The sequence below is a fragment of the Lathyrus oleraceus genome, chromosome 6 (genome assembly GCF_024323335.1).
Source record: "Lathyrus oleraceus cultivar Zhongwan6 chromosome 6, CAAS_Psat_ZW6_1.0, whole genome shotgun sequence".
Taxonomy (NCBI): Eukaryota; Viridiplantae; Streptophyta; class Magnoliopsida; order Fabales; family Fabaceae; genus Lathyrus; species Lathyrus oleraceus.
The window spans coordinates 100,724,400-100,741,697 of NC_066584.1; the positions used below are offsets into that span (position 1 = coordinate 100,724,400).

General features: G+C 40.9%; 1 long non-coding RNA gene across 2 annotated transcripts; it reads left to right on the forward strand.

The window, feature by feature from the left end:
• Positions 1 to 2,546: 2,546 nt before the first annotated feature.
• On the forward strand, positions 2,547 to 3,931 carry LOC127092864 (uncharacterized). 2 transcript variants are annotated; one of them, XR_007792319.1, is made up of 4 exons: positions 2,547 to 2,957; positions 3,032 to 3,188; positions 3,302 to 3,623; positions 3,852 to 3,931. It is a non-coding gene; the product is annotated as an uncharacterized LOC127092864 (long non-coding RNA). The 2 variants fall into 2 exon arrangements; XR_007792318.1 differs by lacking the exon at positions 3,852 to 3,931 and adding an exon at positions 3,711 to 3,820.
• Positions 3,932 to 17,298: the final 13,367 nt, after the last annotated feature.

Below are 17,298 nucleotides of genomic sequence, written 5' to 3' on the forward strand. Positions count from 1 at the left end.
ATACGTATCTCCTTTGGACGAAGGAGAATCAGAGCATCTGTAGCTCGGCTAACACGCACACAAACAAACACAGGCAATGGCAAACGTGGAGCCTGAACGCCAATCACTAGACTTACATCAGCATCCGAACCAAACACATGCAAGAAGGCAAACGTGGAGCCTGAATGCCAATCCCTGGGCTTACATCAGCATCCGAACCAAAACACACGCACACTGGAACCCGAATGCCACTCGATGGACTTACATCAGCTTCCAAGCACACAACAACACAAAACGAAGACACAGGCAGAAGAAAGGTCTCGATTGCAACTAGGGCAAGAGAAAGGGACGATCTCAATCGCAACGAGGGCGAGAGAAAAGAATTAGTGTTAGTTGTTAGTCAAACTCGACAAGACATCGCATCTCGTGCCTACGTATCTCATCTGGACATGAGAATCAGAGTTGCCGTAGTTCGGCTAAACTATTCCTGTTGGTTTGTGTTTTTTAAGTGGATAACGTCACTACGCAATCTACCGGATGCTCGACCTTTGGAGACTTACTCACCTGTAGTAGAAGGAGTTAACGTATCCTTAAGAGGGGATAATGTTTGTTTGTGTTTTAGGAAAGATCAAGCAAGAAAGGAAGTCCTATACGAAGGAACTGTGCTACCTTAATTGTCATGCAAACGAGACTACGCGGAGTCTAGCAAACCTATGGGATACAATCACACCACACAAACATATACAGCATGAAATAAACACACCAACAAGGGGCTCAAACATCAGGGCTAGGCTTTAGTCGAGGGGTCATATCAACCTCAACAAACAAGCCTCTGTATCGGGGTAAGGTTAGCTCTTAACCTTGCCATTGAGGGGCTAAGGTGAAGCTGATGAAAGGTGAGTGAAGATTAGACTTCACAGCTCTTATCCCTGACCAGGGAGAGCTTCAGACAAAGGAGCGTGGGTCCAGAATGGAGGGACCCTTCTACGCTCAAGACTCTGACTCGATTGTGCAACAGCACAAGATCTTGGGTTTGTGTCCCAATGCATCAACACACAGCCGTGTGAGCAGAGGGACGACTCAACAGAATAGCGGGGGATAGATTGCATATCCCTTGGGTTCCGCCAATTGCCTCATAGAGGTCTTCACCTGCTTGGGCACAAATGTAAACAACCACAAACATCGCCTCTTAAGGAGGACTTCAGACAGGTGTCTGGCCAAGTAACAGGCCAGGTCTTCCAGACTACATGGAGTAAGGAAATCATACCTCAGTGCAAATTGCTTAGCAAGCAAAGCAAAGCAATATTAGCAACTAATGTACCTGAAATCAATCAAATATCATCAGTATACTAATCACACAACTACACAGCAAATGGTTTACAATTAGCTATAAACAGACGAACACAATCCAATGCACCAAAGTGCAAGCAATTAAGGCTCAAACTCAAATGTAAAATCCTGCAAAACAAAGTCAAAATTAGCTATACACAAGTCACAAGTCAACTCCAATGGAAGCACATCATCAAGCATAGGCCATTTGTGCTATTAACCTGAAACACAACTCAAAAGTGAGATCACAAACCACTAGTCCAAGACTAGAGCCAAAGAGGAACAAAAATCCAAAACGGAAGCTCAAACTCCACGTGAAATTCATTTAATCAAGTGATAACATGTCCTAAAATTAAGGGAGCATGCAAGATTGAATTATTTCTAAGTCTAGGGGTAGAATAGTTATTTCACAGTTAGGGAGCAATATTGAACTAAAATTCTATTCTAAGTAAGTTCTCTTTAAAGTCAATTAGAACTAAACTAAATTTAATATTTCTAAACTATTTCTAATATTTCTTTTTAATATTTTTTTTTACATTTTTTAATTAACTCTAAAGTTCTAAAACTATTATTTCTAAAAATTATTCTAATTCTAATAATCTAATTAACTAACTCTAAAATCTAATTACCTAAACCAGTAGCCTAAATTTAATATTGCTAATTAATTTCTAAAATCTATTAAATCCTATTTAAGACTTTATTCTAATATTCTAATTCTAATTTGACAACTAATTAAAATGGTTTCCAAATTCTAAAATTAATTTTTAATTGTCCTAAACAAACTCTAATCCTAATTTTCCTAATTAATTTCTACAGTTATTGTATTTCTAAAAAACATTTCTAATACTAATCCACCTAATTGACTCTGAAGTTAATCCTAATACTAATGTATTCAATGTAACAGTCCTAAGATTAATTTCTAATTATTATTTAATTCTAATTCTGATTCTACAATTACTCAAGCAATATTCTAAAATCATTATTAAAAAAACTATTCCTAGCATTACTCTAACTATATCCTATCAATCCTACTTATTACTAATTATTCTAAATAACACCTAATCCTCTAATTACGCTAGTTACAAACTTAATTAACCTAATTATATACTAATTGATACTCTAATTAAACCAAAAACAGTTAGAATTCAACAAAAAACTTGGAAGAAAACCTGAATTGGACTTTTGATCTGTGGGGGTGTAGTAGGAAAACGCACGGGCCTTGGACTCAAACGGCCACAGTTGAATGGAGAGAGTCCGTGTACAACCTTCACGTAAGCTCAAATTGGACAGGGGAAAAGCACTTATTCAGAGAAGCTCTTGTGACGCGTTTGGATTCTTGGATTCCGGCGCCTTCAACCACTGCGTTCACGAGGATTTAGCACAAGCCGGGAGAAACGATCAACTCCAACACAACAATGCGTTATCCTTCTCACAGAATTGACTTCAACGATTATTACGATTCAAGGATTCAAGAACTCGCGGTGTTAAGCAATCCACCATGGTTTGCGATGTTCGATCTTTATTGATAGTTCAGATACTCGAAGATCCGCGATTCATCTCACTCCATTATCGTATGTGCGGATGGAAGAAAAACCACATCGAAATCGGATCGGAAAAACTTACCAGATTAAAGCTCCAATTACAATTAGGTACGAATCTTCCTCTTTCTCTGTTTCGGTTCCTTCTACTGCTTCTTCAATTATCGGTTTCTTTCTGATTGTAGCTTCTCACCAATTCCGTTACGAGTTGCGAGCTTCTACGGATTTTGTTGAAGGTTCTTGGTGGATGATGAAGGCCTCGCTCGCATCTCCGCTTTGAGATGAAGACGAAGACGTAATACCGGTATTGCCGATCGAAATGAAGAAGAAGTCTCTTGGATCGTGAGTTTCCGATTATTCCGATCTCTTCTGGATTTCTCTTTTCTATTATTTCTTCTTTTTTCTTCTGCTTATCACTTCCGAGAAAGGAGATAATTGCTGCAGAATTGTTGCAGGATCTTTGGCGGTTCGGTTGTGATGATGATAAATTAATGTGGAAGAATTGAAGAGTGAAGATTGGAAGCGGTTGAAGGTTTCGGTGAACGGAGATTACGGTTACGGTTACGGATTCGTAGTGGTTGAAGGCTTGGCTATGGAGTTTTGGAGTTTTTGATGAAGGTGATTGTGAATTGAAAAAAAACGGTGACGGTTACGGTGGTTGAAGGTTTTGGTTGAAGGATTGGAAGAGTTTGTGATGAAGTTTGGAAGAAGAAGATTGGGAGAGAGGAAGAAATGAGATTGAGTCTGTTATGTGGAAAAATCTGGAAGTGTAGTGAGGTGAAGGTTTTGATTTTTTAGAGTTATGAGATTAAGATTAGAAAAAATTCTGTTATTTGGTTGTGAAATTTTTCTGTTATTATGCAGGTATGGAATTGCATTCCCAGCTTGGCTTGTGCACTTTTTCTTATGTTGGCTCGCTCGGAGCAGCTTTTTGCTTGTGTATTTTGCAGGTTTTTTGTATCGGCTTATGCGGCTTGAAATCTCATTTGCTGTTATGTTTTGCAGTTTGAATAGCAGCTTGAAGTGTAGCTTGGTTTTGATGCCTTGGCTTGGCTTGGCAGTTATTGTGCAGGATTTTGTTTTTGGATTTATGCAGAATTTTATAGCAGAATTTTTTATATGCATTTTATGCAGAATTTTTGATGTGTTGCTGAATTTTGATGTGTTGCTGTTAAATGCAATGCAGAATTTTTAATGCAGAATTTTGTTAAATGCAATGCAGAATTTTTAATGCAGAATTTTGGTTTTATACAAATGGATATGGGTATGATTGGATAATGGCAATTGATTTTATTAATTGGAATAATAAAATGAAATATGGATGAATTGGAAGATGATTTGGATGAATAAACTTGGATATTAACAATGAAATTGAATTGGATTTGAAATGGATATTGAAAATGGGTAATGAATGGGGATTTGAAAATTGTTTAGAAACATGGGTTAATTTGGAAAATGATTAATGGGCCAAACTTATGGACTTAACAAAAAAAATGAATGGGCTCAATGCAATCACGATTAAGTTTTCACAACCAAATCAACTTTCCAGTAATCAACTAGGATCATCCAACTCAACTTGAATTTCCAAGATTAATTCGAGAAACGAACGCAATGATTTCTAACCTCAAATTCTTCAAGATAAGTACTTGTAATGACAAATGACCTTCTTTGTGACATGAGGGAAGCGTCTCAAACCATCTCTCCACCTCCTAGCCCTCAGTCGACTCACAATTGACTTTTATGGGCCTCCAATGACTTGGTCATACACCATGGACTTTGAGCCTTCAACACTTGGCCAAACTGCATCAAAATGAACCTTGGATCATGTAAGCTCTCTAGAACACCCCAGAGCCTTTATCTCATGGAAAAAACCCTTGCTCTCTTGTACAGATGGATTCTCCTGATCAATTTTGAGTGATGAAACGCAATGCACTATACAATGTGAATGCAATGTTTATGCAATGTTAATGTGATGTTAATGACCTAAAAAATGAAATGAATGTACAAATGGGAGGTGCAAATTTGAGGTGCTACAGCTGCCCCTATTCAATCAGCTGGGAACCCGAACGGATGAGAGCAACGGCTGTCAGACTTTCAGGGTAAACAGGGATTGAATACCAAGAACCGTAGAAATTTGCACACTGTTGGGATTTGTCTTTCTTCTGTTTTTCTTCTTTCAAAAGCACAATCACATCCAGACATCTCATCACGATGAATGGGAACAGAAATCTCAACTAGATGCCAGCGGACAACTAGGAAAAACTCAACGTTTACCAAAACCAACGGAGAGGTAACTCAACTCTACTGGGGATAACCAGGAAAGGATACAACCATACGTCAGCGGACGTAATGGGGAAAAACTCAACGTTTACCAAGACCAACGGAGAGGTAACCAATCATTAATGAATGACTAGAAGGATAGTGATACAACCATACGTCAGCGGACGAAATGGGAAAGACTCAACGTTTACCAAGACCAACGGAGAGGTAACCAGACATCATAGGATGAATGGGAAGGATAGTGATACAACCATACGTCAGCGGACGAAATGGGAAAGACTCAACGTTTACCAAGACCAACGGAGAGGTAACCAGACATCATAGGATGAATGGGAAGACTCGACCAGACGTCATAGGACGAAAGGGAGAAGCTCGACGTTTATCGACACCAACGGAGAAGGAGGAAACTCAACCAGACGTCATAGGACGAAAGGGAGACTCAACGTTTATCGACACCAACGGAGAAGGAGAAAACTCAGCCAGACGTCATAGGACGAAAGGGAGACTCAACGTTTATCGACACCAACGGAGAAGGAGAAAACTCAACCAGACGTCATAGGACGAAAGGGAGACTCAACGTTTATCGACACCAACGGAGAAGGAGAAAACTCAAGCAGACGTCATAGGACGAAAGGGAGACTCAACGTTTATCGACACCAACGGAGAAGGAGAAAACTCAACCAGACGTCATAGGACGAAAGGGAGACTCAACGTTTATCGACACCAACGGAGAAGGAGAAAACTCATCCAGACGTCATAGGACGAAAGGGAGACCACAACCGGACACCAAATAGGACGTCTACTGGGGATTCTGGCTGGGAAATCAACCAGACATTAATGAATGAATTGGGAATAGGGTATACAATCAGACGTTCATGGACGAATGAGAAAAACACAACGTTTATCGAAACCAACGGGGAGGTAAATCCACTTGGGGAAGGGTACAACTAGACGTCATAGGACGAATGGGAAAAACTCGACGTTTATCGACACCAACGGAGAGGAGGAAACTCTGAGGGGAATCATATGGTATTACCAAATGATCTGTAGGGAATAAGCAACTAGACATCATCGGACGACTAGGAAAAACTCGACGTTTATCGACACCAACGGAGAGGGAGAAATCTTCTGGGGATAATGAACACAACCAAATTATCAACGGATAATTGGGAAAAACTCGACGTTTATCGACACCAACGGAGAGGAGGACTCACTGGGGATCAAGGTCACGACAGAGAGTAGACAGGAAGGAACACCAAGGATACCGGGTTGTAGGTATGAAACGGGTGACCGACCAAACGTGAATTGGTTTGTGTTCCAAAACACTCAACATCCTGAAGAGGGCTAGAAAAGCGATCTTGTTAGAGGATGGACATTCAATTCCACAAGGAATACGAATCTTACTCGACTGGGGAGGACGACTTCGACCCAAGAGCGCGTGAGACAGATTACCTATAGCCGTCAAAACGTAGATAATAGACTCGCATGGAAGATTATCCATAACCGGGTTGTAGGTTGTTAGATGGATAAAACGACCGAAATCATCCTGAAGAGAGCGAAAGCAAACTTGTTAAAGGATGGAAATTCGATTCCACAAGGAATACGAATCTTACTCTGCTGGAGAAAACAATCAAAAGACTGACCAGAGAGCGCATGAGACATATTATCTATAGCCGTCAAAACGTAGATAATAATCTCGCATGGCAGATTATCCATAACTGGGTTGTAGGTTGTTAGATGGATAAACGACCGAAAAGAAAGGCATCAGGGTACCAGGACTAGGTATGCAAAAGCTGACCAATCAAAAGAGGATAAAATTGCTGTCTCGGAGCAAATACCCAAAAGAAAGGGGAAGACCCACTGGGGACAATACTGCTTGATCAAGGCAAGTATCCAGAGGGGAAGAGAATATCAATACCGCAATCTGGATACTGATAACTGCGAAGAGGGGATTACATCTACCGGTTAGTAGGCAGAAAAACACGGAAAAGTAACCAGTCATCGATAAGATGAGCACACAGGGTTAACTCCACCAAGGGGATGAAAATGGGATTTTACAACTACCGGTTGGGTAGAAAACCACAAAGATAGGACTTACAACTACCGGTTTGCAGGTAGAAGCCCACAAATTCCACTGAGGATAAGATGAATGAGTACCGGTTAGTGAGCCACTATTCATTCATGCCCTAGGGCAACACAAGAGACAGTCAACAAGAAGCCAATTTAGGATCGATCCAAAAAGGCAAACTGAATCAAGACTCATCCTAATGAGGAAAGAACTCAATAGGGAAAACCCATCCCATTAGGGAGGGAACGGAAGCAACCGTCATCCACGAGGATGTATCTCAGTGGGGAGCGCAGAAGGAAATGACAGTTTCTGCTTAAGGGGTAGACTCTACATGGAGAGATCAGACACACCCACATCTACTAGGAGGCTACTGGGTAGAACCAGGTTTTTCTTTCACCAACGGATGAGGAAATAAACCTCTCTGGGGGTACCAATCCTGAGTGCCGTCAGGAGCAACTGTAGCGAAAGCGCTGTACAGACGTCGAACAAGAAGCTGCCTCTGCCGGGGAGACGGTCTGATCGGGTTAACACATGAATGCATATGTTTGAATTTTTCTATGGCGTAATGCTCCATTATGAATGGAAATGCTACGCGATTTGAGGATGCAATGATCACTACATGCAAAATGCAAAGTGAATGAAAACCCCGCTAGGGAGCTCACTGATCAAATACTCCACTCTGCAGGGAGACTCTGCTGAGGAAATCTGCTTGATGAAAACTCTGTAGGGAGAGCACTGACTTCTCACTCATGCTGGAGAACAGAGATACCAAGAATCAGCCAGATCTCTGGTGAAAATAGATAGGCATCGATGAAGTTCCTCATGTCAACCACTCTGCTGAGGACCTACCTGAGAAAATGACGGAATACTGAGACATCAATCCTCAAAATACCGAATCGTTGCAGAAAAGCATCCGTGCCAGGGAGAGGAGAAGACTGCTCTGCTGGAGAGACGAAAATTGAAGTCTTCAGTACACCTACTGCTTGAGAACTGGCCCACGATAATGTCCAAAACAACAACCTTGCTGGGGATGCCCCACGATAGGGCTCAAACAGCACTCTATTAGGGATGCCCCACCATAGGGCTAACAGAGACTTGGAGAAAACATGTTGCACTGTCGGGGACGTGAAGATGAACAACTTCAACCAACACTGCACTGAGCAACCTCGCTGAGGAGAGACCATGAAAAGGTTCTACAGGACAAAGATACAGTTATGCTCGAGATACGAACGACTGTCTTACCCGTCGGTAATCATACCACCCTTGGGAGAGCACTGCGGGTCTCCTAGGTATCCTTTCATCATTGTGAATGTTCACTTTGTTTAAGAACAATTTTGTGAAAATTTTTGTTTATTTTGAAAACAATGATACTTTATCAATTAAAACATGCAAAACATTTGTTGAGTTGAAACAAATAAGAGTGCAAATAATGGGGTAAAAGCTCAAATCGATGTGATGGAATGGTAGTCTGCAAAGGGCGAGACTCCATAGATCTGTACGAGTTTGAAATCGGTGATATATATTGGAGAGGGCTACATTGAACATAATGGCCTTTCCTCTACCATTCTGAATCTCGATGTATTCGGAGCTTCGGTCGACGACGCATAGAGAATTCCTGGCGGATGACAGATATAGAGCACAGTCTTGTCAAGATGCAGTTACTTGCCAAATCCCTAATTTTTGCCTAGATTGCCCCAGTGTGACATGATCAATCTAGCGGGATGCACATTCTTTTTTCAAATGTCTCTAACTTTTGCCTGGATCGCCCTTTCGGGTTTTCAATCCACCGAGACGCTCCTTTTTGCCTAAGTTACCCTTTGGGGTGTTCAACTTAGCGAGCTGTTTTGCTTTTTTTTTTTTAGGCTAAGTATTTCTTGACTGCATCTGGATTCACAGGACGAGTGAACTTCTTCATCCGTTGCTGTAAGTGTCAAAGCATCGCCTGAAAAGGCTCTCTTGAAAACACATGGACGTTCATAGCTTGGAGTCCACTTGCCCCTGGAATCGGGCACGAAAGACAAGACTTTCTTGAGCACAAGGTCATTTTCTCAGAACTCGAGACTCGACCTTCTAGTCGAATGCTTTCGTCACTCTCTGCTGATATAACTGACCATGACACCTGGCAGTTAATCTCTTCTTTTCGGTCGAATTCAGCATCAGTCAACTTGGGACTTTGAGGGTGCTATTTTTCCTTTTGTTTCTTTCTTTCTTTTTCTTTCTTTTGATTTTGATTTCTTTTGATTTTATTTTTTTTTTATTGATTTTTTTTGATGCCCCAGTTGGCTGTTCTGCTGATTCTCGAGATGCAGCTGAGTGATCTTCTTTTCTTGCTCAAGAAGTCGGGAAATCTCGTCAGGAATCCCTTCAACATCATCTTCTTCTACTTCGAATACAGGGAATTCAAAATTGGGAGATGACGTCCGATCATTATGTTCAATGGGTTTGAGAAACAACCTGCATAATGATTTCGATATGAAAAACTTTTTGGAAAACAAACAAGACAATCGTTATGCAGATGAAAAGATTGCTTTTATTCCTGTTTTTAGGGTTTTTTGTGATCACCAATTTCATGCAAAAAGCGAAAAGGGAAAACAATTGGAAAAACAAATGTTTAACATGCATTTACTTGAATGAAAATATCATTGCACAAAATGTTGCCAACAATGTCATCACTTCTCCTTTTGGCATGGGAGAAGGGTTTTTAAACAAAGTGATTATTACTCTGACTTATGAACAACTGTAGGAACGCCCACAGTGACCCAATTGTGATAGATCCCACCAGGGATAACGACTGTCAGAATCTCTTGCATTAGTAGCTTCTGCTTTTGATCAACCCTCTTTGTTGAAGACCTCAGGAGAAAAGCCAACGCCAGCCCGCGACTTGTTATCTTCAAGCTTGATTAACACGGGGACCCAAGTCTTCAAAGTTCAGAATACCTGACTGCACGAGGTCTTGAACCTTCATTTTCAACTGAAAGCAACTATCCACATCATGACCAGGAGCACCCGAATGATGCACACAATGCTGCTCAGGCCTATACCACCACCGAGGGTTGACGGGTATAGCCGGCGGGTCTCTGGGAGTAATCAAGTTCCGCTCTATCAACGAGGGATACAGCTCTGCGTAAGACATAGGGATCGGATCAAAAATGACCCTCTTCCTCTCATTACTTGTACCGGCTTGATTATCATAGGGAGGCTGGTAAGCCTGCTGTTGCGGACGATGTTGCTGATGTTGATACCGCTGAGTTGGCCTTCCCTGTTGCTGTTGGGTTGCTGGAATAGTCACAGCGGCAGCTTGACGATATTGTCCTCTGTTCGCGCTCCCTCGCCGGTGCACAACATTTGTTTCACTCTCTCCCCTTTTGGGTGCCCCAGAGAATGGCTTCTTAGAATTCAACGAACTTGAAGAGCCACGATGGCGAACCGGAGTACGGGTTGCTCTGACATTAACAGTTTCTGTAGCAAGAGGCTGTCCATTGATTATGATACCCCTCAAATCATCATCCACGTCGTAGTTGTTGACGGGAATAGTGACAGCAGCAATTTGATCATTAACGGGGACCCCCTCTGGTGAAGCACGACTGGGTGGCAGAATCATGGCTTCCTGTCTCTGGGCTAAGGCTCGCAGCTCCTCTTGCCCCTGAACGACCCCTTGCATCATGGTCATGAACTGGGCCATGTTTGCCCTCATCTCAGCCAACTCAGTCTGAACCTGATCCATACTCCTCTGATGATTCAATCTGGTTGCGGTGCGGACGATGATCAACAATCCTGTCTCAGACAGGAGCCAGAGTGAGAAGTCCGAACTAGAACACCTGTTATGCAACATGTTATGATTATGATGCTAATGCATACGATGCACATGATAATGATCATTTCTCAGGCCTTCAAAGAGTCTGATTCATCTTCGAAAAAAAAGCAATCTGCAGCAACGACACAGTATACAAGAGCAATGAGTACCGAGTGAAACCAACAATTTCATCTGTAAATGAGCACCCGGATCTATCAGTGAACAGACTCTGGAATGTACCTGAGAAATGATATGCATGCAGAGATCATTTTTTTTTTCAATTTTTTTATTGATTCTTTTTTTTTGTTGATTGCGTTTCTTTTGAAAAATAAACATGCTATGATGCACATGATGCAGACACGACTGGCAAGCTGTGCATATCTGGACATAGGATCGAAGCTTCGGCTCGAACTCTGATCACAATTATCTGAAACCCAAAGCCAACTGGTCAACTGTCGTCTGAACCCAATCTGAGAACACTGAGTCACCAACAGAAAAACTGAGTCACCAACCGGTCACCATCAGTCACCATCTGTACCTGTTAAAATGATCATTCCCTCCCCACTCACAGGTGTCATCTAGGCCAGGGTAAGGTTGAAAGAAACGCAGCATAAATAACCTTTCGCAGAATACCATCATATACACACCTGAAGTATGCAACGATGATACCCCACCAGGGTCTGAACTGCTCGTGACGTCGATGTTCCGCTAAGTGGCGCATACCACCCGCTTCCCATGACTCACTCTATTCCTAGGTTTCCTAGATTGCACTCATAGCCTGGGTATTGGGCCTTTTACCTCGAGTAACACCCACCCCCAATCAGAGAACACACAACCAGCACAGCAGATGAAATGAATGAATGCAAACATTAATGCACACATTAAATGCAAACAATAGATGAAATGAATGCAATAAATAACAGCAAATAGCAACCAAAGCCCTAACCTAGAGAGCGCTAGGAGAGACTCGCTTAGGAAAGAAGGACCAGCACAGGTCAACTTCTCTATTTCCCCAGCAGAGTCGCCAGCTGTCGCATTACGCGAAAAACCGGCGGGAAACGAAGAACAACAGAGCCGCCACCGTGCGTTATTTATCCCGAAAGAGGGAAAGGAAACGCTCAGAGTAAACCTGGAAAAAGCATGGTCTCGCGACCAAAGAGAACGGGATCGGGAGTCGGTTATGCGAAGGGAAGGTATTAGCACCCCTACGCATCCGTCGTACTCAACGGGATCCACGCACAATAGGAAGGGAAAATGGTTGCTAAAACACTGCTCACACACACACACTGGCTGGAAGAGACACAAGAAAACAGACTGAAACTGACTCGGCAGGATATCGCATCCTGGGCCTACTTAGTCTATCAAGCATAGACATCAGAGTCAAAGTAGTTCGGACTGGGGAAACGACACATGCTCGCTAGGATATCGCATCCTATGCATACGTATCTCCTTTGGACGAAGGAGAATCAGAGCATCCGTAGCTCGGCTAACACGCACACAAACAAACACAGGCAATGGCAAACGTGGAGCCTGAACGCCAATCACTAGACTTACATCAGCATCCGAACCAAACACACGCAAGAAGGCAAACGTGGAGCCTGAATGCCAATCCTTGGGCTTACATCAGCATCCGAACCAAAACACACGCACACTGGAACCCGAATGCCACTCGATGGACTTACATCAGCTTCCAAGCACACAACAACACAAAACGAAGACACAGGCAGAAGAAAGGTCTCAATTGCAACTAGGGCAAGAGAAAGGGACGATCTCAATCGCAACGAGGGCGAGAGAAAAGAATTAGTGTTAGTTGTTAGTCAAACTCGACAAGACATCGCATCTCGTGCCTACGTATCTCATCTGGACATGAGAATCAGAGTTGCCGTAGTTCGGCTAAACTATTCCTGTTGGTTTGTGTTTTTTAAGTGGATAACGTCACTACGCAATCTACCGGATGCTCGACCTTTGGAGACTTACTCACCTGTAGTAGAAGGAGTTAACGTATCCTTAAGAGGGGATAATGTTTGTTTGTGTTTTAGGAAAGCTCAAGCAAGAAAGGAAGTCCTATACGAAGGAACCGTGCTACCTTAATTGTCATGCAAACGAGACTACGCGGAGTCTAGCAAACCTATGGGATACAATCACACCACACAAACATATACAGCATGAAATAAACACACCAACAAGGGGCTCAAACATCAGGGCTAGGCTTTAGTCGAGGGGTCATATCAACCTCAACAAACAAGCCTCTGTATCGGGGTAAGGTTAGCTCTTAACCTTGCCATTGAGGGGCTAAGGTGAAGCTGATGAAAGGTGAGTGAAGATTAGACTTCACAGCTCTTATCCCTGACCAGGGAGAGCTTCAGACAAAGGAGCGTGGGTCCAGAATGGAGGGACCCTTCTACGCTCAAGACTCTGACTCGATTGTGCAACAGCACAAGATCTTGGGTTTGTGTCCCAATGCATCAACACACAGCCGTGTGAGCAGAGGGACGACTCAACAGAATAGCGGGGGATAGATTGCATATCCCTTGGGTTCCGCCAATTGCCTCATAGAGGTCTTCACCTGCTTGGGCACAAATGTAAACAACCACAAACATCGCCTCTTAAGGAGGACTTCAGACAGGTGTCTGGCCAAGTAACAGGCCAGGTCTTCCAGACTACATGGAGTAAGGAAATCATACCTCAGTGCAAATTGCTTAGCAAGCAAAGCAAAGCAATATTAGCAACTAATGTACCTGAAATCAATCAAATATCATCAGTATACTAATCACACAACTACACAGCAAATGGTTTACAATTAGCTATAAACAGACGAACACAATCCAATGCACCAAAGTGCAAGCAATTAAGGCTCAAACTCAAATGTAAAATCCTGCAAAACAAAGTCAAAATTAGATATACACAAGTCACAAGTCAACTCCAATGGAAGCACATCATCAAGCATAGGCCATTTGTGCTATTAACCTGAAACACAACTCAAAAGTGAGATCACAAACCACTAGTCCAAGACTAGAGCCAAAGAGGAACAAAAATCCAAAACGGAAGCTCAAACTCCACGTGAAATTCATTTAATCAAGTGATAACATGTCCTAAAATTAAGGGAGCATGCAAGATTGAATTATTTCTAAGTCTAGGGGTAGAATAGTTATTTCACAGTTAGGGAGCAATATTGAACTAAAATTCTATTCTAAGTAAGTTCTCTTTAAAGTCAATTAGAACTAAACTAAATTTAATATTTCTAAACTATTTCTAATATTTCTTTTTAATATTTTTTTTTACATTTTTTAATTAACTCTAAAGTTCTAAAACTATTATTTCTAAAAATTATTCTAATTCTAATAATCTAATTAACTAACTCTAAAATCTAATTACCTAAACCAGTAGCCTAAATTTAATATTGCTAATTAATTTCTAAAATCTATTAAATCCTATTTAAGACTTTATTCTAATATTCTAATTCTAATTTGACAACTAATTAAAATGGTTTCCAAATTCTAAAATTAATTTTTAATTGTCCTAAACAAACTCTAATCCTAATTTTCCTAATTAATTTCTACAGTTATTGTATTTCTAAAAAACATTTCTAATACTAATCCACCTAATTGACTCTGAAGTTAATCCTAATACTAATGTATTCAATGTAACAGTCCTAAGATTAATTTCTAATTATTATTTAATTCTAATTCTGATTCTACAATTACTCAAGCAATATTCTAAAATCATTATTAAAAAAACTATTCCTAGCATTACTCTAACTATATCCTATCAATCCTACTTATTACTAATTATTCTAAATAACACCTAATCCTCTAATTACGCTAGTTACAAACTTAATTAACCTAATTATATACTAATTGATACTCTAATTAAACCAAAAACAGTTAGAATTCAACAAAAAAACTTGGAAGAAAACCTGAATTGGACTTTTGATCTGTGGGGGTGTAGTAGGAAAACGCACGGGCCTTGGACTCAAACGGCCACAGTTGAATGGAGAGAGTCCGTGTACAACCTTCACGTAAGCTCAAATTGGACAGGGGAAAAGCACTTATTCAGAGAAGCTCTTGTGACGCGTTTGGATTCTTGGATTCCGGCGCCTTCAACCACTGCGTTCACGAGGATTTAGCACAAGCCGGGAGAAACGATCAACTCCAACACAACAATGCGTTATCCTTCTCACAGAATTGACTTCAACGATTATTACGATTCAAGGATTCAAGAACTCGCGGTGTTAAGCAATCCACCATGGTTCGCGATGTTCGATCTTTATTGATAGTTCAGATACTCGAAGATCCACGATTCATCTCACTCCATTATCGTATGTGCGGATGGAAGAAAAACCACATCGAAATCGGATCGGAAAAACTTACCAGATTAAAGCTCCAATTACAATTAGGTACGAATCTTCCTCTTTCTCTGTTTCGGTTCCTTCTACTGCTTCTTCAATTATCGGTTTCTTTCTGATTGTAGCTTCTCACCAATTCCGTTACGAGTTGCGAGCTTCTACGGATTTTGTTGAAGGTTCTTGGTGGATGATGAAGGCCTCGCTCGCATCTCCGCTTTGAGATGAAGACGAAGACGTAATACCGGTATTGCCGATCGAAATGAAGAAGAAGTCTCTTGGATCGTGAGTTTCCGATTATTCCGATCTCTTCTGGATTTCTCTTTTCTATTATTTCTTCTTTTTTCTTCTGCTTATCACTTCCGAGAAAGGAGATAATTGCTGCAGAATTGTTGCAGGATCTTTGGCGGTTCAGTTGTGATGATGATAAATTAATGTGGAAGAATTGAAGAGTGAAGATTGGAAGCGGTTGAAGGTTTCGGTGAACGGAGATTACGGTTACGGTTACGGATTCGTAGTGGTTGAAGGCTTGGCTATGGAGTTTTGGAGTTTTTGATGAAGGTGATTGTGAATTGAAAAAAAACGGTGACGGTTACGGTGGTTGAAGGTTTTGGTTGAAGGATTGGAAGAGTTTGTGATGAAGTTTGGAAGAAGAAGATTGGGAGAGAGGAAGAAATGAGATTGAGTCTGTTATGTGGAAAAATCTGAAAGTGTAGTGAGGTGAAGGTTTTGATTTTTTAGAGTTATGAGATTAAGATTAGAAAAAATTCTGTTATTTGGTTGTGAAATTTTTCTGTTATTATGCAGGTATGGAATTGCATTCCCAGCTTGGCTTGTGCACTTTTTCTTATGTTGGCTCGCTCGGAGCAGCTTTTTGCTTGTGTATTTTGCAGGTTTTTTGTATCGGCTTATGCGGCTTGAAATCTCATTTGCTGTTATGTTTTGCAGTTTGAATAGCAGCTTGAAGTGTAGCTTGGTTTTGATGCCTTGGCTTGGCTTGGCAGTTATTGTGCAGGATTTTGTTTTTGGATTTATGCAGAATTTTATAGCAGAATTTTTTATATGCATTTTATGCAGAATTTTTGATGTGTTGCTGAATTTTGATGTGTTGCTGTTAAATGCAATGCAGAATTTTTAATGCAGAATTTTGTTAAATGCAATGCAGAATTTTTAATGCAGAATTTTGGTTTTATACAAATGGATATGGGTATGATTGGATAATGGCAATTGATTTTATTAATTGGAATAATAAAATGAAATATGGGTGAATTGGAAGATGATTTGGATGAATAAACTTGGATATTAACAATGAAATTGAATTGGATTTGAAATGGATATTGAAAATGGGTAATGAATGGGGATTTGAAAATTGTTTAGAAACATGGGTTAATTTGGAAAATGATTAATGGGCCAAACTTATGGACTTAACAAAAAAAATGAATGGGCTCAATGCAATCACGATTAAGTTTTCACAACCAAATCAACTTTCCAGTAATCAACTAGGATCATCCAACTCAACTTGAATTTCCAAGATTAATTCGAGGAACGAACGCAATGATTTCTAACCTCAAATTCTTCAAGATAAGTACTTGTAATGACAAATGACCTTCTTTGTGACATGAGGGAAGCGTCTCAAACCATCTCTCCACCTCCTAGCCCTCAGTCGACTCACAATTGACTTTTATGGGCCTCCGATGACTTGGTCATACACCATGGACTTTGAGCCTTCAACACTTGGCCAAACTGCATCAAAATGAACCTTGGATCATGTAAGCTCTCTAGAACACCCCCAGAGCCTTTATCTCATGGAAAAAACCCTTGCTCTCTTGTACAGATGGATTCTCCTGATCAATTTTGAGTGATGAAACGCAATGCACTATGCAATGTGAATGCAATGTTTATGCAATGTTAATGTGATGTTAATGACCTAAAAAATGAAATGAATGTACAAATGGGAGGTGCAAATTTG